Here is a 26,973-nt window from a genome sequence, read left to right on the forward strand (position 1 = left end):
GTATGTCCCATTTCTTTTTTTCCATTCCATAAAATTAATAAAATTAAATGAATGAGATTTTTAAAACTTATTGAATAAAAATGTATTATTTGGTGACTTGTGAAATTGTAAGAGACCAACATCAAAATTACATGTACACGTGTATATATACTATTGCACTTACGCTATGATTCTGACAAATAATTTTTGATCAGCCCCCGTCTACACATGTATAAACATGTACCAGAGTTATATTCTGGAACGATTTACGAATGCTTGCATTACGTATTCCTAAAAAAAGAAAATAATAATAATAATAAATGTGCCTCCAGACGGAACATATTCACCCCTGTTTTCATCTCTCAATTTATTTTAAAAAAAAGCATAAAATTTATCAGTTTCGGGCATATTTTCAAGGAGAAAAAGATCAGAAAGACCGAACATTAAAAAAAAAAATTAAAAAATATGCATATCTTTGGGAAAGAATAAAAATAAAATTGCTATCACGTAGGGCCATATTTAAAATGAAAATAATTGTTTGCCCTCTCTTGACCGAGTGAAAAAAGGTCCGAATCAAAATTTTTCTATTCTGCTGGAATTTTTTGTTTAAATTTTTAAGGAAAAAATTTACCAACCTCCCTACCCAAATTTCTTGAGTCGGGCTATCAATCTTTTTTTTCCCCAAAAAGCCTTAATGTTTTAGTATTACAGTGACTTATGTTAAACAACCCTAAGCTCTATTTTAGCACTTCTCAGCTCAAGAACAATGACCACAGTAATTATCAGTAAATCTCAGCATCGACAGCACATCAACAGTATTTATCAGTATTTATCAGACTCAACAGTAAAGACGACAGTAATTATCAGTATTTATAAGAAACAACTAAAATTATCAGTAACAACAGTAAGAATAACAGTAAATATCAGTATTTATCAGCAAGAACAGCACAGTATCAGTAATTATCAAACATTATCAGTAAAATTTGGGATTCTCAGCACTTTTTTCGTCCAGTAGTGCATCTCCAACAAGTCTCCAGTTCATATCTTTAGCCATTTTTGAAAAAAGGGGCGACAAAATTTCATTTTAAAATCAGGAAATTGTCCATAACTTGGCACCGGAAGCGAATTTTCAAAATTCCTCCAAGATATCAAGTTCCTATTGATGCGCATTATTCCTGAAAATTTCATTGAAAACCATGGAATAGTTGCTGAGAAATCGCGTGCACAAAATTTAGGGAAAATAATAATAATAATAGTAATAAGAAACAGTAGAATCACTATAGAATCACTAAGGTCTTTCGTGCAGACGGAAGATCTTAACTAGATGAGATCTCGTTGCGAGCAACGAGTAGGTCTTCCGTTAGATTTCTGATAAAATCTTGATTGGGAAATTTTGATTGATAAAAGAAAGTAAAACAACTTAAAATGTAAAAAATATTCATATCAATTCTTCAAAATTGTTTAGCAACTCATAAAAGTGAAATATGTCAATTTCAAACAACTTCAGGTCTTTTTTATTCACTTCCGGTATGACATTGAGTATCACTGCTGGACTTATTATCCCCTGATATTCTGATTTTTCTCTGAAAATCTCTGTCGACCTTTGTACTTTCACTGTACATTACTGTACTTACCTCTGTACTTCACAGTGCATAACAGTACAGCGCTGTACAGAAGCACAGCATTTCACAGCACCTCCCTGTACTTCACAGTACACTTCCTCTGTACACCACAGTACCCCACAATACTCCACAGTACGCAGCCACTGCTTACCACTGTACGTCACAGATATTAGCTGTACAGATAACTGATCTTCACAGTACATTGCTGTTATTCCCTGAACCCTCATACTGTACATCACAGTACATAAAAACATTCTACAGTTTATTCAGTATATACTAAATGTACAACCAATTTTACTCTGTCCTACCCTGAAAAGCTTTGTATCCTAGGAAATTAATTTAATATTTAAAAAAAAAAATCTTATTTTACTTCATGGTTCCTTTTGAATACATGTATTTCTGAGAGATTAATTTTCAAAATGGATAGAGCGCCCTTGATTCTAGATATAACTGAAAATGTTTTATTTAAATGTTCTATTTTCTTTTTTTTTTAAAATACTTTTGTCCAAGTATTTTAAATGAGTTTCCATTTAACATCTGAGAAATGAGTAAACGGACATTTTAAAGAGTTAAAGAGTTTTACAATTCTTTTTAATTTATAGTTAATTACACATGTAATTATATTAATCTTTTCTCAACATAGTATTGCATGTTTTTAATTCTACGTAATTGTGTACACTGAAAAGCTGGTTAAAGTCAATGTTATGATTTAGATTTCTGATTTTCAATTAATTCAACTTTTCATTTTCCTTGAATTATCTTATATGTACAGCGTACATTTACTGATAATTTTCTCTTTATAATCATTATGAAAACAACTAGAATTAATTAAATCTAATCGCCGTCAAACGTACCGATACCCCCCCCCCCCCCATTTTTCTCGACAAACTGAGAGAAATTATTGAAAATGTACCGTTTTTACTGCAATACGTCGATAATTATTGACCTTAAGTTATATTGCCGGTATTGAACTCCAGAACAGTGCTGATTATCTTGGTTTGTGATGATAAACATAATAAAAATATATAAATAATTTTATTATTAATATAGTTCCCGACTAATTCGATATAAAGTACAAAGTATCAATCTTGCGAATCAAGTTTTAACTTAAGTGAATGTATGGAACCGTTGCTTTTTATCTCTTTCCAAGTTCAATCTTAAAATCAATTAATACAGGCCAGTAGGTAGCAATTTCACATTGAGGGGGCACAACTATACATTTTCAGTTGGGGGGGGGGCACTATGAACTACCAAAATTCCTTGACAAGCTAAGGAAAAAAAGGTCATCAGACATTATTATTGAGTGGACACAAGCATGTAGCAGCTATGTTTTCTATAGTATTGTATATATTGGCAAAATTATTGGCGGGGGGGGGGCACGCCCCCGCCCCCCCCTCCCCCCAACATCGGTTCCTACGGCCATGTAATAAATTTAATTCAAGAATTAATTATCATTTTATTCTATTCAATACAATGGGTACGTATATCCGTATGCATGTAGCTTGCTTTATTTCCTTTTACCATTGATTAGAAAAACATGTTTTATATATTTCTCAACAAGACAAGCGCCTCTGAATTTTTTTTCTCTATGTACAATTTTTTAAATGTAAAATTAGAAAGACTTGGTTTATAATTAAGGAGTAATTGTACATATAATTTAAAATATCCCTGCTAACCGCTTTTAAGGATTTCTGGTATCCTCAGACAGATTTCTGAAAATGGGTAGGAATAATGATCGTATGACGTTTGTTACAGCTGATGTGGAAACACACCTCCCGCCAACCCCAACCCCTCTTTCCACCCCCACCCTTTACGAAAAAAACACTAGACACTTGGTATCAATACTACATTATAAACGAGGTCCTTACTAAACTTCCTTGCTGATCGAAAATAGTTCGTGAATTTTTAAATACTATATCAAACAATTGTGTCCTAATTAGGCTCTAAACCATTACATATAAGAAAACCTTTAAACGCTTAAAATAGGAATAGAATTCCCCGAATTACATAAAAACTCTAAACATCTGGTATGCATCAAAGGGATCTAATTTTATGTGTCGCTTTACTTAAAATTTCTTTGACCACTTGGCACAAACGTATTCATCATAACGTTTTGTCTCAGTTTCATATCTTAATCACTGGTCCAAATGATAATCAGCGCAAAGTTTTACCGTAATCTCTCTCTCTCTCTCTCTCTCTCTCTCTCTCTCTCTCTCTAAAAATAAAGTTTTACATGTATATACAGTGCGTATAATTCCGACTGAAATTTTTTTTATTTTAATTCTTCTGAACTTTTTGCATGTAATTTATTTTCAAATTATGAATTTATTGAATTATATAAATAATAATTTCAAGTTCACACAATGTACCCCATGAACATAAGAACAAGGTCTGTATTTAAACTATACTCATGAAAAGAAGACTTAATTAGACTCTGTTACACCACCCTTTTTGTTGCTTGATATTGCCCACCCAAACTAAAAATGTAATACATGGACATGCCCTGTCAAACCAAGTAAACAGGTCTTTCGCGGGACTGCACTTGTTTTATTTTATTAAAGTTTATATCCACACTTAAAGTTCGTTTTCTTTTATATGTTTATAGATCTATAATTAATGTAGTTCAGACGACATCACAATAACTTATTATTGTGCGATCTGTCACTTTTCAGTCCCGTAAAATGCGCATCGCACACTAAACCGATCTCCCAGAAAACGGGGGGGGGGGGTGCTAAAATAATTTTCTTATTTCCCTTAAATGAGTTTCACATTATCAGAAATCATTTCTTTTTATATATTTATCTATTGTGAAGAAAAGTGATAGATTATAAATATTTCAATTGATAATGTGTTCAATGGCTCAAACTTGTGTCCTAAACCTCGCTGTGGCCGTAATGTTGCGTAACTAACTTCAGGTGAACTCCGGCGAGTGCCTTTCTGTATAATGCAGCAGTGACACCTATTGTCTTAGTGTCTCGCTACCGTACACACTCGGATCACCTCAGTCGATTCTATCTACACACAGAGTAACACCACAGACTTTCCGATTGTTTGTTTGATAATTCCGGTATTCAACAGACTCGAAACATTTCGTAATTAGTATTACTGAAAATGAAACTTGTTTATGTACATAACAAAGATTCCGACTGGACTATGAAACATCAATTAAATTTTTTATAAAAGTTTTGGTGTAAACCTTTATGAAATTAAAACATTGATAACCGTAATAATTGAAATAAATAGGAACGTTTTATCATGTTAAAAAAAAGAAAATATACAAATGTTACAAATCATGCCACGTAAAATAAAATGAATTCTTCTTTACATTTTAGTATAAAATATAGTATACACTATTCAATTCACCATATTTAGATTAGCGTACAAAATATGGGCACATTAATACGACTACAATATTTTGCTGTTAAATCGGGCGAGAAATTATAAATTAAAAATAATGATACCGTATCTATTGAGAGGTCAGTCGCTCACACACACAGTAAAAAAAAAATACATGATTGTCCGTGTGTCAAAGTTTTGAGAGATCTGAAAAGTTTTCGCCTTAGTAATTAGACACTTGTTCATTATACTTCCCCGTCCATGTATTTTATTTTTCAATTAAATCAATAACAAAATGGCACATGCACTTAAAGTTTCGGTTTTTTTTTTTATTATTTTTTGTTATCTTCTTAATCTCGCTGGGCTTTACGCACGAATGAAAATGGACGACTATTTTTTTTTTCACACTTCCCGGTAATTGCTAGCTATATTTTCTTTTTAAACAAATAAATAACTTATATGGTTTTTCTAAGATAGCCAGGTCTCTAAACTTTCATTATAACTTTTACATCATACGTGGAATCTTCAATGATCAAAATGTTATTTTTAATTCCGAAATCATTGATGGCTTGTTCGAGTTGTCTGGAAGATATCCTTGAATCTTCACGTTTTTTAGTCACATTTCTCTCCTCCTCTAGTTGAAGATTGTTAAGTGCGGAACACGATCTTGATTTTAATTTCATATATTGAATGCCAAGTGCTATCGTATTCTGTATACGGATCTGCACATAGATATATTATTCTCATCTGTTTGATCAATGAAGCATTTCTCTAATTGTGAATGTATTTTCTTATGAATATGTATATAAATCGTAAATTATATTAGCTTAGGGTCATATTATTGATAGTGACACATTTGGTTTGTACAGCTGATCATGAATAAATGAACTGAATTTTCATGTATAGTGTACGATTTTAAGGTATATGTCATAATATGTCCACCAGATTGATGTCAGACCCCCCTTTTTTCCCCCACTAAACTGGGGTGCCGATGGGGACATTTTACTTTTAAAAATTCACTAAATGTAGTAATTATAAAATTTCAAAAATTAATTTTATTTTGTTATTCTCAACTCAAATTATGGGAAAAGAAACAAACAAAAATTCATCCAGCACTTGATCTGTGGTTTGCATTTTTCGACTTACAATAACCCAAGAAAAATTATACTAAATATAGTATGTCAGCTTTTCAAATTAATCTTGGATATATTTTTCCTCTCCATATGGTCATGAAATTGACAATGATCAACAAATATCAATGGCCTTAAATGTATATTTACAGACTCAAAGTGCTAAAAATGTGTTTGAAGCAACTAAAAATAACTAATTACATGTAAAGAATATATTTTTAAAAAAATATGCGAATTCAACCTTTAAAAAATGGAATAAATAGCACTCCAGCAAAATATCCCGAGTAAATTTCACATTTCACGGCATTTGCAGCAAATCATAAATTAATGCATTCAATTATTTATTAATCAATCTTTCTTTTAAAATTTAATTATAAATATCAAGCTTAATGGAACCAGTGGGGAGGGGGGGGGGGGTTCTTCCCTTTTTTTTTTGGCTCGCTAAGGAATTCGAACAGCACGGTGACCCTCAAACTGAAAAAAATTATTTGTTTGCCCCCGGCAGATCCAGGGCTGCCATTTGATTTCTCTGTCCCACGGAGCTACATGTACAGTTCTACTTTCCGTATAAGTATAATAACATTGTTAGTGAAATTAGGCCTTCCAATGTAATACTCTAAGGGTATGCAAAGTGTATACTAGTATTGTATATGAAACACAACTTAAAGTTTGGAAACACAAACTTATTTAACACTGATTGATTACTATTGCAATTAAATTGGCTTATCCCCCCCCCCTCTCTTTCTTTTACAGAGGTTCTGTATACTTTTATCTGAAGTGCACTTAGTCTACTATTTACACAGCAAATAACACATCAACTGCATGTTACTTTTTTCGTCCTAATCTAATATTATAATAATTATTATAATAATTATTATCAATATTAGCATTTCAAATAACTCCCTTTGTTGTTTGTTTGCCATTATATTTGAAGACTTAGAAAGAGAAAAAAAAAATAACGATCCAAATGATAAAAATAAATAAATAAATAAAAATATAATTTTCTATAAATAATTAAAATAATGAAAATATTCTGAAGTTTTTTTTTTTTTTTTGATATCTAATTATTTGATTATGGATATCAAAATAAACCTCTCAATACGTACAATCTAAATCTGTGTTTGTATTTGCGTTTCTATTAATTCAAAAATATCTTAAGTTTGAAGCTCTCAAGAAATTATAAATATATTGCTTCCTGTCGTTGTGAAACCACCCCTTGTTGATACATCAGGACACTCAGTCTTGACACCTATTGTTTACATCACTGGCTACTGTCCTCTGTTTAATCCACCGTTTTCCTGTTTGGTATACATTTTCTGTTGAGTGTACACGTTAACCCACAACCATGATAAGCCACCCTACCCACGGAATCATTCTTCTCATTTTTTGATATTTTATTTGTATTGACAAAGTCAACTCAAGCAATTATTAGTTGTTTTTTTTTGTTTTTTGTTTTTTTTTTGTTTTTGTTTTTGTTTTTGTTTTTTATCACAAGCCGCGTTGAAAAATAAATTATAGTGACAGGGTAAATGAATGCGTGAGAGAAAGAGAGACTTAATTTTTTGAGAAAAAAATATTTTAAAAATATATAATATACTAATGTTTCAAAATTTTTCTTAACATGTAACTTTGCCTACCAAATCAGGTTGTTAAACCGCATTATCGAACTATGGAAAATGACAATGTGATGCTAAAATTGTTCAATACTATGAATGATAATTATTATATATAATTTAATTGCTCAGTAAATTCAAAACCTTAAGACTAGAGGAATCATAATTATAAATTAAATGATCTTAAATATAATTTATAGGATTTATTTTTTACTTTTTTATATATGGCGTTAGTGTGTGTTAAGTGTACTAACAGCACAAATTTATCACTCTTGAAATAAATATTTTATTCGGTTGAATCAAAATACCAAAGGTTTCTGAACAATTAGAGGAGTAACAAGAGAAGAATAAAATTTAGGAAATTCAAAAGTTAAATTTCATTCATTTAATAAGTCTAAAATATTGGCAGTATGGTTCAGTGATGTACAGTGCCAAACTGGGATGCGTACATTGAACTTCAGTAATGTACAGTGCCAGTCTGGGACGCGTACAGTGAGCAACAGTAGTGTACTGTGCTGTACAGAAGTTGAGTACTGTACACGTCTGTGATGTACAGTACTGTACTGTGGAGGCGTACAAGGACAGACAGTGGTGTACCGGGCCGTACAGAGGGGACGTACAGTAAAGTACAGGGATGTATAGAAAATAACAGAGGGTTTGTACTGTGATTTACTGGGGATTACAGTAGGTACAGGGATTTTGTACAGTGACTGTACAGTGTTTATACAGAGAAAAGCAGTACTTAAACAGTGGATATCAGAGTTTATCAGAGATTTTTCAGAATATCAGGGAATTTTAAGTCCAGTAGTGTATGGAGGAATCATCCCTAAAAGTTTCGAGGAAAAATGAGCATTTTTTTTTACTACTTTCGGTTCGGAAGAAATAACTTCCAGTGGAAATAATATGACTCGAAACAGTCTATTTGCCTCTATTAAAAACATTTCAATAAAAAAAAACTAAAATTTGCATATTTTTAAAGTACTTCCGGTGGACAACGTACGTCACGGCAGCAAAAACTATACAGATTTCTTACATCTACGAGTCACAATCTATCATCCCTGAAAGTTTCAAGACTCAGTCTCTAAGCGTTTTTTTTTTGTAGAACACTCGCGGACAAAATGCCATTTTAAAAATTGGAAATTGGCCATATCTCGCGACCGGAAGTGAAGACGACAAAATGAAAAAAAACGCATATAGTTCAGATAATTTGCCATCATTGCTTAAAGTTTCGTGAAAATCTATCGAGGCGTTCTCGAGAAATGGTTTGCACAAAATCGGTAAGAAAAAATAATAATATTTTGTTGGGTGTGGGGTGCATGTTGACCTCGATGGGTCATGGCCTGCATTATGTCATTGTGTCATGACACAAAGAACAAGATTATAGGTCTATACGGTTAAGAGTAAAGCTTAAATGTTTTGAGATATTTGTTCATTTCCAGTTTCAGCAGGTGGGAATGACCTCCAGGAGTCATGATTTATATACCATTTTTTGTGTCATGAGATAATTAAGATTTCATTTGAGGTAGTTCTACTTAACTGTATGCAGTCTCCCATGCGGAGTTATTGTTCATTCCTCTCTCAGACATACAGTGAATGTATGCCCTGATAGTAGGGCATGTCTTTCTGTTGTTAGCTAGACTTTAGTCAATAAATCCAAGTAAATCCACTTTCAACAAAATTCACTTAACACCACAAAATAACTTGCCTATATGAAATATCACTCCTTCACAAAAACACCACGTGCGTGAAAATCAAAGAGCATGGTAATACTAGTATCACTGTTGTCGGAAAGGGTGCTTGTAACTTCAGGACGTTTTAAAAAACGCATCTAGAAATTTTCCAGAGAGGGTAGTCAAGGCAAATATGACAGGAAATCAAATGAATTTGGAATGTGTATTTGGACGAAGTCAATTGGGGTCACCCGGGTGAGTTTGGAAAGTAAACCCCCCCCCCCCCTTTATATACTGAATAGTGATTTTTTTTTTTTCAAAAAATGTTTTTACATCTAAAATTTTCAATTTTATCAAGTTGTTATACACTATAAAGTATTTTTTTTTTGTTTTGCAACGACATGAACAGATTTATCAAATTCCAAACATAAAATGATTTTTTTTTCAAACGGAAAAAAATCCAATAAAAAAACTTCTTAAAATAAATCTTAAATTTCAGACTGGTAAATTTGATAAATTCATTATTTGAAATGCCTATCGGCCATATGTCCTGCTGTGCATTTTTTACTCAATTTATTGCATGAATCTATTTTATGTAGGTTATAAAAATATATTGTGGGTTCATTATCTAGGTAGGAGGGGGAGTTTAGAGGCAAACACATATGTGCGGGTATTACTGTCTTATGACAGCATCTGGTTTTTGTTTTCCTTTTTCTTTTTTTTTTTGTGCAAATTATTGGAATATCTCCAATTTGTAATATGTTATGCATCTTTAGCTGCTAACATATGGTCTTCGTTTTATATCTCAAGTGCATGCATGCACATTAGTGGAAAAGTACTCTGCAAACCCATATATAAAAAAAATTAAAAAGACATGCTGCTATTGTGATGTCAAACACCACTGTTTTAATGTTGAACGACTAAAATCCCACCCACCCACCCCTAAAATCACATAATTTTTAACAACTCTTGATCGTAGTAAAGACACCTAAAATATTACACGGGTCTTTCAAAATACAAGGATTTTAAAGATTTGTTTTAAAAAATGAAAATAGCGCAGAATTCACACAGGAAAAAACCCGCTAAATATCATTAATAAAGATGAAAACGTAAATTTAAGCTAGAAAATGAGAAAGAAAATTCAGACATAATCGGGATTAAACCCAGATCGCCTGCGTGAAAATTCAATATGAGTACCACTACACCAATTTTATCATCCATAATCGATTTTTACTTTCAATCATTGCCTGAAGAAACAAGCATCAAAGAGGTTAAAAGTTTTTTTAATATAGTGCGGAATTATAGAATGAGAGATAGCTAGCCAAATTTTTGTGCAAGCAAATTCACATTGGAATTCGTTACTTGAGTTTAAACAATAACTGTTAGCAGAAGAAATAATCTATTAATGATGAACTGATGATGCTGTTTACTTCCTTTATTCTTTATGTATTCAACTTTTTATTTCATGCAATTCCATATACATGTATTTCATACAGACATGTCCGTGTAATCTTTTTCTTCACTTCTGTATCGGACCATTTGTCTACTATGAAAGGGGGGACACGATACATTATTTCGCGCCAAACATCACGAGTAAATCTTCGCGCTTTTCTATGAAATGTATGTTCTATTAAATGGTTTCCATCATCATATGTATTATTGTAATTACCGTACAAATTACTAATTTTATTGCATTTGGACGTCAGAGTATTTATGTTTTCAAAGACAGATTATCCATTTCCAAAATCTGCCAGATCCAATAATTCCTGTACATTTCATTGACCCTTATGCTAGTTTCGTTCAACAAGACGTTCGGCTGTCTCCGATAACTCCGACCAGCTCGTCGGAGTTTACGGAGACGGCCGCCATTTTGACTCCACTTCAAATTTTAAAATGCAAATATCTAGAGTTTGAATTTATCAATTTTAAAACAAATTATATATTAAGCATTTTTAGAAGTGCTTCTATTAACCCTAATGATATCAAAGGAAAAAAAAATGAAAAACAAAAAAGTTGAAAAAATCAACTTTTGAAATTCGCTTCCCTTGGTGACAGGAAGCATCGACGACGCACAAATAATTCGTCAGAACATCTACAAATCATGCTCTATCATCTTTGACATGTCTCCAGTTCATATCTTTAGCCGTTTAAGAGGAGATAGGAAGACAAAAATCCAATTCAAAATCAGAAAATTGGCCATTACATGGAACAGAAAGAGAATTTTTAAATTTTCTCCTCAAATGCACAAAGTTCATAATAATGTCCATTACCCCTGAAAAAAAATCACTGAAAACCACTCAATAGTTTTTGAGAAAACGCGTGCACAAAAAATGGAAGGAAAAATAAGAATAACAATAATAAGAAACAGTAGAATCACTATAAGGTCTTCCGTGAAAACTGAAGACCTTAATAAGAAACAGTAGAATCACTATAAGGTCTTCCGTGAAGACGCAAGACCTTAATAATAATAAAAAACAGTAGAATCACTATAAGGTCTTCCGTAAAGATATTAACTAGATACTTGTTGCGAGCAACGAGACGTCTTCCGTCCTATCCTACATCCATATACTATTGTATGCAAGCAAACATATATCATTTATTTAATTATATTTTATGTTAGTAATAGTGACGCACAGAGGAAAAAAAACGCACTTTAAACAAATGCTTATTATGGAATATATCACAGTGAAATAGATGGGTAGAATTCCTTCATGACCGGAAGTGCTCCAAACGATAAAAATTTTACTTTGCATCTAAATTATTCACAACTGATCATCCCTACAAAATAACATAAAAAAATACTCATGTTTGAGACAACTTCCAGTTTAACAGCTGGCACTTTCGGCGGAAATAGTTTGCGTGGACATGACATATTTAACTTCGGTGCTAATCCAAAATATCCGTAGAAAGAAAAATACTTGAAAAATTTACTTTTTTGCATCGCTTCCTGTCACGACCGGAAGTGACGGCAACGTACGATTTTCACATGATGCAGATGAATTGATATCTGACTATCAGTCCTGAAGGTTTTAGACTTCAGTCTTGTACTGTTGTTGAGCAATTGCGTGAACAAAATCTCATTTTGGGGACAGAGAAGCACGCGACCGGAAATGATTTTTACTAATATATTTGAAATTTCTCTAGACATATGCAGTCTTAATAAATTGTATAAAAATCATTTGAAAAAAATTATCTATTGGCAATATTGATAGGAAAGTTAAAAAACCCAATCATGCTGTTTTTCTCTTATAATCGGAAGTTGTTTTTTGTTTTTTGTTTTTTTTTTGTTTTTTTTTTTTTTGTTTCCGCTACCGGTGAAAAAAAAACACATATTGAAACTATGAAAGAAATACAATTATCTAATGCAAGTTTTATTTAAAAAGAGGAAAGTTGAAATTTTCGATTTCTTTGATTACTTCCTGTGAAAACCGGAAGTGACGTCTGATGCTCTTTACCCAAATGGTTTCGCCTACTTCTCAAGGTCTATTATTCAGACAAGTTTTGTGTCTAAATCTCTTATAGTTTGAGAGATCTCACTCGGGAAAGTTCTCATTTTGAGGACATGAAAACACGGGACCAGAAGTGAATTTTACAAAGATATTTGACGTTAGTCTAGACTTTTCCAGTCTGACTAACATATATAAAAATCATTTCAAATACTGTATATGTAAGCGATATTTATGGGAAAGTTCAATAATCAAATATTGTTTTTCTCCTATAACCGGAAGTTGGCGTTTTTGTTTTCGGTGGGACCAACATATTTCGAAACTACAAAAGAGATGCAATAATGTGATGTAAGTATTAATTTAAAAAAGAAAGTTGAAATTTCACGATTTCTTTGATCACTTCCGTGAGCGACCGGAAGTACCGACGACGAACGAAGAGGAGCGACCAGGCTTGTGCCTATAACGATCTATAATCCCTGAAACTTTCACATTGAAATATTTAGCCGTTCTTGAGATTATCCGCGGACAAAATGTCATTTTGAAATTCGGAAAAAGGTCCGTAACATGGCACCGGAACTGAATTTCCAAATGTTCTCTCAGATAGATCAAGTGCATTTTACAACACACAAATCCTGAAATTTTCATGTAAATCAATCAAACAGTCTTCCAGAAATCGCGTGCACAAAATTAGAGTAAAAAAATAAGAATGATTAATAATAACTAGAAACTTATTGCCATGGCAACAAGAAGGTCTTCCGTCCCTTCTCCGTCATGAGAGAAGTTGATTCCTCACTCATAACACTATATGTATTACGTTGTGCATTCCTTTTAACTCCTTCATACATGAAATACGATAATACAGAATCTGACACATCTGTTTCATATTTGGATATTTTACTTGAAAAAGACGTTAATGGTAATCTAACAACAAAGCTTTATGATAAACGTGGTGACTAACTTTTTATTCGTCAACTTCCCTTACTTATGCAGCAATATACCTTAATCACCTTCATACGGGGTTTATATCTCTCAGTGGATTCGATACGCAAGAGTATGCTCTACGTATGTATAATTTCTAAAACGAGGTAAATTATTGACAAACAAGTTGATGAAACAAGAATATCAGCATTCTCGTTGAAAGTCATCATTTCGTAAGTTCTATGGTCGATACAAAGACCTTGTCAGCAAATACATTTTATCACTGAGTCAAATGCGGACTGACTTTTTCATACTAATTGTTAGGCCATTATTTACACACTGAATTGTCGACGGATTTTTCCGTTATTTCCCGATCATGACAAGGAGCACACGGCGGGTGTGACCGGTCGGCAGGGGATGCTCACTCCTCCATGGCACTTGATCCAACCTCTGATGTTTTGGAGGTCCGTGTTTCCTCTGCACATATTTTGTAATGTTTAATGGACTTTTGAGCTTGAATACTGTTCGTTATCTCCATATTTTATACAATAAAACGTAAATTGTAAAATATATCGAGTTATTCGAACGGAAAATTCTACCAGATATCATTTCAAAGATACAGTATTATATTTCAGCTGAAAAAAAGGTACAAAAAATATCCAGACATTCTAGGGATTGAGTCCAGGTCGCCTGCGTGAAAATTGAACACGCTAACCATTACGCTAGTGGAACCATTTCTTATAAGAGTCTCTATTATCCCTAGTAAAATCATTAAAAAAAATTCTGAGAGACAAACAAGTTGAAAAATTCGACTTTTTTAATTCGCTTCCGGTAGCGACCGGAACTATTAACGACGCACAAAAAGACGATTCCGCAAATCTAGAAGTCATGTTCTATCATCTCTAATAAGTCTCCAGTTCATATCTTTAGCCGATCTTTAGATCTGCCGCGGAAAAAAAAACATTTAAAAATTAGAAAATTGCCCGTGACATGGAACCGGAAGTGAATTTTCCAAAATTCTTTCGAATGTAACAATGACTTCTTAAAACGCATTATCCCTGAAAATTTAACGAAAAACCACTGAATAGTTCTCAAGATAGGGCATGCATAATATTTGTCTAAAAAATAATAATAATTATAATATTCATTACCAATTTTCAAGCAAATTATATATTATACATTCTGAAAAGATTCTCTATTAACCCTAATAATATCATCAAAATATATTGAAAAACAAAAAAGTTGAAAAATTCGACTTTTTTTAAAATTCGCTTCCGGTAGCAACCGGAAGTAGTGACGACGCAGGAAAAGGCGATTCTGGTAATCTAAAAGACATGTTCTATAATCTCTAATAAGTCTCCAGTTCATACCTTTAGTTGTTCTTTAGGTTTGCCGCGGACAACATTCCATTTAAAAATCAGTAATTTGCCCATAATTTGGAACCGGAAGCGAATTTTCCAAATTTTCCTTGTGATGAACAAAGTTCATATAATAACACATATTTTGTGAAAGTTTCATTGAAAACTACTGAGTAGTTTTTGAGAAATGGCGTGCACAAAATTTTGGTCAAAAAAAAGAATAATAACTAGAAACTCATTGCGAGCAATGAGAGGTCTTCCGTCCGATTTTGAAAATAAAATCGTAAATTCAAGCTGAAAAAGTGATTTAAAGAATCAGACACTCTGGAGATTTAACCCTGGTTGTCAGCGTGAAAATCCAACGCGCTAACAGTTACCACATTTGGACTCCCGCTTCAAAGTGAAAATGAAGAATATCTACAGTTTGGATTTATGAATTTGAAAACAAATTATATATTTAGTATTTTGAAAAGAGGCAATGTTGCAACCACTATTGAAATAACGTTCACTATTGAAATAATTATTTCAATAGTGGTTGAGAATGCATTTCAAAACCAAACACAGGTTGTAACCACTATTGAAATAACGTTCACTATTGAAATAATTATTTCAATAGTGGTTGATAGTTCATTTCAAAACCAAACTCAGGTTGTTACCATTATTGAAATAACTTTAAATTGAAATACCGGTAATTATTTCAATAGTGGGTGAACGTGCATTTCAAAACCAAACATAGGTTGCAACCACTATTGAAATAACGTTCACTATTGGAACAATGATTTCAATAGTGATTGAAATAAAGATTTCAATTGTGATTGAAATAATGATTTCAATAGTTGCTGACAATGATTTCAATACCCAAACCGCATTGCAAGCCTTATTGAAATAATCCTGCTCTTGAAAAAAAAATATAAAGATAAATTCTTCATTATGTTTCCCAACATAATGAATTAATTTATTGAGTTTAAAATATGATATGTAATTTTAAGTTTTAATTTCTGTCTAGAAATACTAATGATATACGGATATCTGTGATTTAAGTGATCTAGTAATTCTTAAGTAATTTTGTTATTTAAGGTTCATCATTGCTATTAATTGCGGAAAGTAAAAGTTTATAAAAACAGAAAGTTTTAGAAATTAGAATATCCACACTTAAAAAAAGAAAGAAGAAATCTATGTGACATCATCTATGTGTACAAATTTTCTGATGAAAATATGGTTATTTTTAATCAATAGGATATAGAATAGAAGTAAATTCTCGCTTATATATACATTAAAATCAACTATTCGGGAAAACTAAGTATAAGCGTTATAACATAAGAGGTTGTTATTTCAATAGTGGTTACACGTATAAAACCGCTTTTGAAATAATATCAACTATTAAAATAATTATTTCAGTAGTGATCATTATTTCAATAGTGGGTACACTGTGGCAACCACTATTGAAATAGTGACTATTGAAAAAATATTTCAATAGTACATATTTCAATATCGGTAGTATTAATGCAACCACTATTGAAATAACGATCACTAATAAAATAATGATTTCAACAGTAGTCATTATTTTAATAGCAGTTTTATATGTGTGATCACTGTTGAAATAACACCCACTATTGTAAAAAATGTAATGCTTATATTAATTTCCCTTTAAGTTTTGCTTTTTAATGTCTTGAGGAGTAGGCATTGGATTTACTATCCATATTTGTAGTGTAGGCAAGCCCATGAATATATGCGAGAATTTACCTCTATTGCATATTCTTTTTATCATAATAGCCATATTTTCAGCAGAAAGTTTGTGCACATAGATGTCAGTCTTCTTCTTTTTAATGTAGATATTCTAATTTCTTCAATTAAGTGTATTTATGATCCTTTCCTTTATAATCAGTGGCAAAGATGAACAATATTTACCAAAATTACTTAAAACTTGCATATATTGATTGATTGTCTGTTTGTTTTCGCCGAGTCGGCCAGATTCAGCGGAAGATTGCATATAACATTTGCAAGCTTTGTTTGAATTTAAGGTACGTCAGTTAAACCAAAAATGGTGTATTAATGGTAATTTATAGAAAAGAAAGGAATACATAAATTTATATATTAAACTCAATACATATAATATATTATGTTGGACAACGTAATGAACAATTTATCCTGGCTTATATTTTTTTCAATAGTGGGGTTATTTCAGTAAGGCTTGCAATGTGGTTTTGGTACTGAAATCATTGCCAGCAACTATTAAAATAATTATTTCAATCATTACTGAAATCTTTATTTCAATCACTATTAAATCTTTATTTCAATCACTATTGAAATCTTTATTTCAATAGTGAACATTATTTCAATAGTAGTTGCAGCCTGGTTTAGGTTTTGAAATGCATTCAAAACCTCTATTGAAATCATTGTTTCAATAGTGAACGTTATTTCAATAGTGGTTGCAATCTGTGTTTGGTTTTGAAATGCACGTTCACCCACTATTGAAATCATTGTTTCAATAGTGAACGTTATTTCAATAATGGTTACAACCTGAGTTTGGTTTTGAATTGCATTCTCAACCACTATTGAAATAATTATTTCAATAGTGAACGTTGTTTCAATAGTGGTTACAACCTGTGTTTGATTTTGAAAGGCACTCTCAACCACTATTGAAATGATTATTTCAATAGTGAACGTTATTTCAATAGTGGTTGCCCTACAAATATTAAAGAAAAATATTGTACTTGAAAAAATCGATTTTTTAAATTCGCTTCCGGTAGCGACCGGAAGTAACGACGACACACAAAAAGACCACTTCGCCAATCTAGAAGTCATGTTCTATTATCTCTTACAAGTCTCCAGCTCATATCTTTAGCCATTCTTGAGAACACTCACGGAAAAAGTTACATTTTAAAATCTCCGTTATTGGAGAAGTAGTTTCTTCACTCATAACACTATATGTATTACATTGTGCATTCCTTTTAACTCCTTCATACATTAAATACTATAAAACGTAATCTGTATGTAAAAATATATTGCGTAATTCGAACAGAAATTTATACCAGATATCATTTCAAAGAAACATTATTATATTTCAGCTGGAAAATGGTACAAAAAAATCCAAACATTCTGGGGATTGAGTCCAGGTCGCCCACGTGAAAATTGAACACGCTAAGCATTACGCTAGCGTGACCATTTCTTATAAGAGTCTCTATTATCCTTAGTAAAATCATTAAAAAATATTGAGAGACAAAAAAATTGAACAATTCGACTTTCTTTAATTCGCTTTCGGTAGCGACCGGAACTTTTGACGACGCACAAAAAGGGCATTCCATAAATTTAGAAGTCATGTTCTATGCTCTCAAATAAGTCTCCAGATCATATCTTTAGCCGTTCTTTAGATCTGCCGCGGAAAAAATTCCATTTAAAAATCAGGAAATTGCGCACAACATTGAACCGGAAGTGAATTCCAAAATTCTTTCAAATTAAACAATGGCTTTGTAAAATGCATTATCCCTGAAAGGTTGACGAAAAACCACTGAATAGTTCTCGAGATATCGCGTGCATAATATTAATGTATAAAAATATTTAAAATAATTCCAACATTTATTATCAATTTTCAAACTAATTACATATTATGCATTTTGAAAAGATTCTTTATTAACTCTACAAATATCATCGAAATATACTGAAAAACAAAAAAGTTGAAAACTTTCACTTTTTAATTCGCTTCCGGTAGCGACCGGAAGTAGTGACGACGCACGAAAGGGCGGATTCTGGTAATCTGAGGGACATGTTCTATAATCACTAATCTTTAGATACGCCGCGGACAAAATTCCATTTAAAAATCAGGAATTTGCCCATAATTTGGAACCGGAAGCAAATTTTCCAAATTTTACTTGTGATGAATAAAGTTCATATGATAACTCATTTTTTGTGAAAGTTTCATTGAAAACTACTGAATAGTTTTTGAGAAATCGCGTGCACAAAATTTGGTCAAAAAAAAGAATAATAATAATAATAACTAGAAACTTGTTGCCATGGCAACAAGAAGGTCTTCCGTCCTTTCTCCTTCATGAGAGAAGTTGATTCCTCACTCATAACACTATCTGTATTACGTTGTGCATTCCTTTTAACTCCTTCATACAAGAAATACTATAAAACGTAAATTGTAAAATATATCGCGTAATTCGAAGGGAAAATTATACCAGATATCATTTCAAAGATACAGTATTATATTTCAGCTGAAAAAAGGCAGGAAAAAATCCAAACATTCTGGGGATTCAGTCCAGGTCGCCCGCCTGAAGATTTAACACACCCTAACCATTACGCTAGTGGGACCATTTCTTATAAGAGTCTCTATTATCCCTAGTAAAATCATTAAAAAATATTGAGAGACAAACAAGTTGAAAAATTCGACTTTTTTCATGAGCTTCTGGTAGCGACCGGAACTATTAACGACGCACAAAAAGGCGATTCCGCAAATCTAGAAGTCATGTATTATCATCTCTAATAAGTCTCCAGTTCATATCTTTAGCCGTTCTTTAGAAATGACTCAGAAAATGAATTCATTTAAAAATCAGGAAATTGCCCGTAACATGGAACCAGAAGTGAATTTTTCCAAAATTCTTTCAAATCTAACAACGGCTTTTTAAAACGCATTATCCCTGAAAGTATGATGATAAACCACTGAATAGTTCTCGGGATATGGCGTGCATAATATTTGTCTAAAAATGTTAATAATAATTATAATATTTATTATAAATTTTCAAACAATTTATATATCATGCATTCTGAAAAGATTCTCTATTAACCCTACTAATATCATCGAAATATATTGATAAACAAAAAAGTTGAAAAATTCGACTTTTTTAATTCGCTTCCGGTAGCGACCGCAAGAATGACGACGCACGAAAGAGCGATTCTGGTAATCTAAAAGACATGTTCTATAATCTCTAATAAGTCTCCAGTTCATACCTTTAGTCGTTATTTAGATACGCCGCGGACAAAATTCCATTTAAAAATCAGGAATTTGCCCGTAACATTGAACCGGAAGTGATTTTTTTCCAAAATTCTACCAAATGTAACAATGGCTTTTTAAAACGTATTATCCCTGAAAGTTTGACGGAAAACCACTGAATAGTTCTTGAGATATTAAGTGCATAATATTTGTCTAAAAATATTAAAAATAATTATAATATTTATTATAAATTTTCAAACAAATTATATATTATGCATTCTGAAAAGAGTTTCTATTAACCCTACTTATATCATTGAAAAATATTGAAAAACAAAAAAGTTGAAAAATTCTACTTTTTTAATTCGCTTCCGGTAGCGACCGGAAGTACTGACGACGCACGAAAGAGCGATTCTGGTAATTTAAAAGACATGTTCTATAATCTCTAATAAGTCTCCAGTTCATACCTTTAGTCGTTCTTTAGATACGCCGCGGACAAAATTCCATTTAAAAATCAGGAATTTGCCCATAATTTGGAACCGGAAGCAAATTTTCCAAATTTTACTTTTGATGAATAAAGTTCATATGATAACTCATTTTTTGTGAAAGTTTCATTGAAAACTACTGAATAGTTTTTGAGAAATCGCGTGCACAAAATTTGGTCAAAAAAAAGAATAATAATAATAACTAGAGCAAAGCTCGTTGCAAAGCAACGAGTAGGTCTTCCGTCCGATTTTCAGAAGCACTGCTTGTAAGATGGATAAATGAAAGTAAAGTATTCGTTAAAAAGAAGGCCTCCAGACCAAAAATTATGTTGATCTGTATTTAGTTTTTTTATGATTTTTATGCTGATTTTTGTTAAATAAGGCAAATCAAGACTACTTCCGGTTTGACCGGAAGTGACCCCAATCGACAGAAAATTGGGTCAAAAGTCTTGTTTGAATTCCATCATTTGATTTTATGTTGATATCTGCAGAAATACGTCATTTATAGTTACTTCCGGTTTAGCCGAAGTTGACAAAAGAGACGATACTCGACAGGAAATACAATCAGACGTCCTCTGTGACATGCATAATTCAATTCAATACAGTGCTGCTATCCAATAAGTTGTCAATCCTATCCTATCCTATCGTGAATCCTGCATCCACAATCCTATCCTGTGATTTCAGTCTAATCCTATCCTATCCTATTGCTCTCAGTTTTTTTTAAATATTAAAGGGTTAATTTGACAAAATGAAAAAAAATTATAAAATGACCATCAAATAAAAATCAGTTATAGTTATGTAATTAATTTAAATGTAATAAATTTTAATGGAGAAAAAATAATCGAGATCGACATCCATTAATTTCCGACACCTCTCACGAATTAATTTGCGAGTAACCAGTTAAAATGTAAACAAAAGGATTGATTGATTGTATGTTGTTTTACGTCCCATTCGAGAATTTTTCACTCATATAGAGACGTCACCATATACCGGTGAAGGGCTTCAAATTTTGACCTTTACTCGGCACTCAGGGCCATTGAGCAGTGAGGGATCTTTATCGTGCCAACGCCTTCCGTGACACGGGGCCTCGGTTTTTAAGGTCTCATCCGAAGGACCCGCAACTTTCACTTCAAAGTGCCGAGCGCATGGCGAAGGAACAGTTGCTACCCATTTTATCGACTTGGGTCTGTCGCGGCCGAGATTCGAACTCACGACCTCCCGATCACGGAGCGAGCGCTCTACCGACTGAGCTACCGTGAACGGTACAAAAGGATTGTAATAAAACGTAAGCAAGTATTGATCTAGCAATGAAGAAATTGGAACTTCGGAAGAATTAAAGAAAAAAATATAGTTAAACTTTATTTGTGTTTAATTTTACATACTAACAATGATCGGGAGACGTCAAGGTATTTGTGATTTCTTTTTGAATTTGTTCTCTACGAAAAGTAAATGGAGTTAAAATTAGAGAGAGAAAAAGGGGGAAACAATAAAGATTGCAGATACTTTTCTAATGTTATGATAAAGTAGACAAAAGGAACAAAATTTAAACTCTTTATAAGAATCAGACCACGAATACCAAATCTTTCATGCGGGGCAGGTACACTGAATTATAACCATACCCATTGAAGAAACAATTTCTCTATCATGTCTATACATACTAAATAATGACAAAAGTATGATTTGTTTTATGTTTTAACAAGTGTATGTTTCATCTGTTCATGTAAAATTTATGCAAAACTTTATTTTTCCCTTAACTGGGCATCACAAAAATAACATATAGATCTAACTGCACCTATATCAGCTGTATATTAGATTTTACTTTAGACGTAAATCTTTATAAGAACTTCAAGATATGACAAGACCATAAACCGAAAACAGACAAGTCAAAATTTAGATCTAGAATATGTTGACTTTCATTTATTAAATAAGTTAAAATTGTCTTATTATATTCAATTTTAAATGTATGATAAAAATTTGTTTTATATTTATTATTAAAGTTATTTTTGTTTGAAATGTTCAGTTCATCATTTGTTTGTATGTGAATATTTTACAAACATGCAACATTTTCATCATGTTTGCTATTAAATAAAATCAAGATATTCAAAATGTTAAAATTTCTTATTTCACTTCAGTTTGTTCTCAATTTATGGTCAGTTCAGTGCCATACAAGTGTATCTTAATTAAAAAAAATATTTATGTGTGACAATTTAATCAATTTATGTTTAACAGAAAACATTTTCCTAAATCTTCATAGTCAGACAGGTTGACAGCAATAATTTTTGTAGTAAGCTCACACATATTCCTTAGATCTTATAAAACATGCATAAGAGTCCACAGTTGTTACAGTATTTATAACCCAAATTTAAGTAAATCTTGTTTTTGACCTTGACATTTGATCTTGAATGTTATTCAGTGTCTACATGAGGAATAAAAATAATTGACCAAGTTCACAATATTTATTCAGGGTAATTCCTTTTTTTCAGTGAATATAAATATAATTATATATTTTGGACCAAATACATATTATCTACAATTTATATTTACAATGTATAACAACTGAATGTTTATTATCATGAGACAAATTCATTAAAAGTGTCCATTTAAAGTATACATGTATTTCAATGCCAAGCTCAAAGATACATGTACATCTAGTTTGTTTAAATTGAAGTTTATCAATGACTTATTACAATTGTATAATGTTTTACATGCATATTATTTGGTCTGCTTTTCCGTCGCTCAAATTGAATTTCAAATGTCAAAGTAGTTGTCAGAGAGATGGTCATAAAGTAACCGAACAGTTTCACAAATGTCGTCAATGCACAGAAAACAAATACATCACACACTGATCTCCTTAATAAAGAACACCTTCATTTCAGACTCTAGGGGGCTCTTGGACACTGGTTTGAAAATCTTTCATTATTTATTCCAGCAGCAGATGAGATGAAGTGCAATTTGTACAGCTGCAAATTTGCAGGATTGTCCTGAAGAAAAAAACACACACCATTATATGCATGTAGATTGTAAATTTTGTCATATACATTAAAACTGTATTTGATTGTGATTATCTTTCTCATTTCATGTACAATTGTCTTAATTTCACCTTTTTCTCTCCCAGAGTATTATAAATGCATTAATTTTAAAGAAATCAAGCAAAATCAAATCTTATACTGCAACTTCATAGTCATAACTCATATCTTAATTAAACAATCATAATTTACATAATTTACTTGTAGATTATAATTCATTTCATCTTGTCAACTTGCTAACTAACTAGTATGAGTACATGTTTGGATGTTTTTTTCTCTCTATTTTCTGCTTGTATTAATCTATTTAATATGTTTGTTAATTTCTTTTCATTTTTTGCTCGAAATTTGAATATAAAAAAAATGAAGATACATATAACATGACCATGATGACCAGAACAATTATATATTAATTTCAGTTTTACTGTCAACATTTTAAAAAGAAGAAAATCACTTATTCATAAAATCTGCAGACACTTCATCTCAACTTAGATAATGATTTTTACGTATTTTAATGATACATGCATAAACAAAAAAAAAAATCTAATCATACCTACTTCTAAAGGTTAAATCCTTTATATTGTGATGACTGATGAGGGCAGGCAAAATTGGGTACCATTCTCTAGAATGAAGAAGAATAATAAATGATTAATTTATTTACATGTTTTATGTTTAACTCACAATAGGTCATACATACAATGTACATGCAAGTGCTGAGTGAGCTTATTATACGCAGTCAGTACATTTAGCTACGTAGCTAAAATTACCTACCATAGCTTTATTTACTTACCTCAGGCAGCTTTATTTAGCTATTTCAAGGCGACTTTTCACAATTTTGCTTTTTATTTTAAAAAGACAAAAAGTCGCAAGAAAATATCTACTAATATTTATTCTAGGTATCATTTAAAAAGCAATCCGAGGCAGAGATAGTTTTAACATTGCTGCGTTTGATCACTTTTAAAATATGTATTCCCATTGTTTGAGTAACTGTACACACCTTGTGTGCGATGAGGCTGGATAAGTATGATTACTTCACATTGTGCTCATGTTAACCAAAACTGGTTTTCTTTGTTATTACACTCAAGAAGTAACTGTTAGGTCACAAATTAACTGTTGTATATAGCCCCAAAACTTTTAGAACTTTGATTGCAATTGCGCAAAAAAAAAGACACATCTCCAAGATTGATTTTTTCATGAATTGTTTTCAGATGAGTTCAAAGTTGAAAATTATCACTGCATCAAAGTGCAGTTTTCTGCACTTTCTGGGAAAAATTCTTATTTAAGAAATAAGTTTGATTTTGTAGCTAAATAAAGCTACTTCAGGTAGGTAAATAAAGCTATGTAGGTAATTCAAGCTATGTAGCTAAATCTAGTGATTGTACCAGACCTGACAGTAGCATAAGAAATGATCATGAGGATTCTGCATTTAATTATTTTAAATTGCAATCAGATAAGAAAAAATATTTTTTAACCACAGTAGGGAAATGATTATATAGCAATAACAAACTGAAAAAGGTGTAATACATCTGATCATGTGACAAAGTATTTAACCCCCCTACCCGTCTCCTTTCTACACAACCTCTTTTTTCCGCATCCGATTTCTGTGTATATTACAATAGAATAAAATTTTAATAGTTCAAGTCATTGCTTAAAGGGAGAGATATGTATAAACATGCACACATTTACAGTGTGTAGTATACTTACATGGTCTTGCACCAAACAACTGCGATTATGATCTGTTATAGTCCGCCGCTGACGGTTCAAGTGGAATTATCAAGACAAACAGAGCACATTTAACAGAGAAACATGTTACTGAACTGTAACACAAGTAGGAATCGAGTTAATCATCCAAACATGCTGAAGAAATGCGATCTTTTGATGTCCGATCTCTTCTTTGTTTACATGCGAAACTTCTTCCGGTGATCGTTCACGGTTAGATCGTACGCCATATTACTCGAAGGTAACAGAATAAATGTGTGTTAAGAAAAAAAAAATGTTTATTTTCTTTTGTGATTTTATAAATATTTCTTTTGTAAACGTTCTATGTCCTTTTGCGTTTCTGTAATTTATTTTGAAATATGAATTAACCTTTACTCCAATCTGAAGGCTGTAAGATACAGGATAGGATAGGGTTGGATTAACTACTATATGTTTCTATCGTGAATCCTCAATCCTGAATCCTATCCAATCCAATCCCATGTCAACTTGTGGGATAGCAGCACTGTACCAATATCTGTGAAAATAAGCTATTCTCTACTACTTCCTGTTTGGCCGGAAGTGACGTCATTTGACGCATTTTGATGATCTCGCAAGCTGCTACTTGTCATGTTGAACATTTTTGCTTCTTTGAAGTATTACAAATTCTAAATACTTTTTGAGATATCAGGAAAAATATTTTGGCCCCTTTAGATTCCTTATTTTAGGGGCCAGCCCTTTTTTCGAGATATCATTTAAAAGATCTTATAATTCTGCACAAATTTTGTTATATATGTTTTAACAAAATATTTCCGAGTAAAAAGATATAGTACAGAAAGTGTTCGAAATTTTGAAACTTTCGATACTACTTTTTTCAGGCCATAGCGAGCGTCGACGTGTGGCACTTCCGGTGAAAGTTAACTACGTATTACAGATCTACAAATATTGCTCTGTCTTCCCTAAAAGTTTCACGTTCCTGTGATGAGTGGTTTCTTAGAAAACCTGCGGACAAACTGACCCTCCAAAAATCACTAAATCGCAAAAATCTTGGGACCGGAAGTGACGTCATCAAAATAAAAAAATATGTATCAAGATTTTTTAATGTTCTATCAGACCTGAGAGTTTCATAAAAATCGAGCGAACCGTTTTCGAGAAATTGCGTGCACAAAATCGGTAAGAAAAAAAATAAGAAGAAAAACAGTGGAAAAGAAACCGAAGAATAACAAGAAGGTCTTCCGCTGAAGACGGAAGACCTTAATAACTAGAAACAGTAGAATCACTATAAGGTCTTCCGTGAAGACGGAAGACCTTAGTAATAACTAGACTCTTGTTGCCATGGCAACAAAAAAGTCTTCCGTTCTACTGTTTAAGTTACATGTACCTCGTCTGGGCACGTTATCAATGAGAGATTCAATTATTATTCTTATTTTTTTTTTTTTTTTTTTTTTTTTTTTTTTTTTGATTTTTGAATTTGGAAACGTCATACATGTAGTTCTTTTGTACGTTGCATGAAGAGTACATGTTCATGTAATTTGCTGTCACCTGAATGCTGAAAATCAATAAAATAGCTTTTCGAGAGAGAGAGAGAGAGAGAGAGAACACTGTATATTATTTGAAATTAAAATCGCTATAACCGGCCCATAGAAAATAATTCCAGTACGGAGAGGGAGGGGGGCTCATCGAAATAAAACAATTTAAAAAAAAATCGGGCGTTATTATCTTTATTTCATCTACTTAATCTTGCGAGTTTACAGTTATTGAATTCTTATTT

At 32.0% G+C, this 26,973-nt stretch overlaps 1 protein-coding gene and 1 long non-coding RNA gene across 2 annotated transcripts in view; one reads left to right on the top strand and one right to left on the bottom strand.

Annotated features, from left to right (window-relative positions):
- Positions 1–26,973, top strand: part of LOC133184105 (uncharacterized) — a 279,833-nt gene that overhangs the window by 243,848 nt on the left and 9,012 nt on the right. The window lies entirely within an intron of this gene.
- On the bottom strand, positions 23,093–25,352 carry LOC133184571 (uncharacterized). Its single transcript, XR_009720819.1, has 3 exons — positions 25,212–25,352; positions 24,061–24,129; positions 23,093–23,465 (listed from the first exon to the last, which is right to left on the bottom strand). It is a non-coding gene; the product is annotated as an uncharacterized LOC133184571 (long non-coding RNA).

This window comes from Saccostrea echinata, unplaced genomic scaffold, assembly GCF_033153115.1.
Source record: "Saccostrea echinata isolate AGI-Se365-2 ecotype Australia unplaced genomic scaffold, CSIRO_AGI_Sech_v1 ptg000010l, whole genome shotgun sequence".
NCBI lineage: Eukaryota > Metazoa > Mollusca > Bivalvia > Ostreida > Ostreidae > Saccostrea > Saccostrea echinata.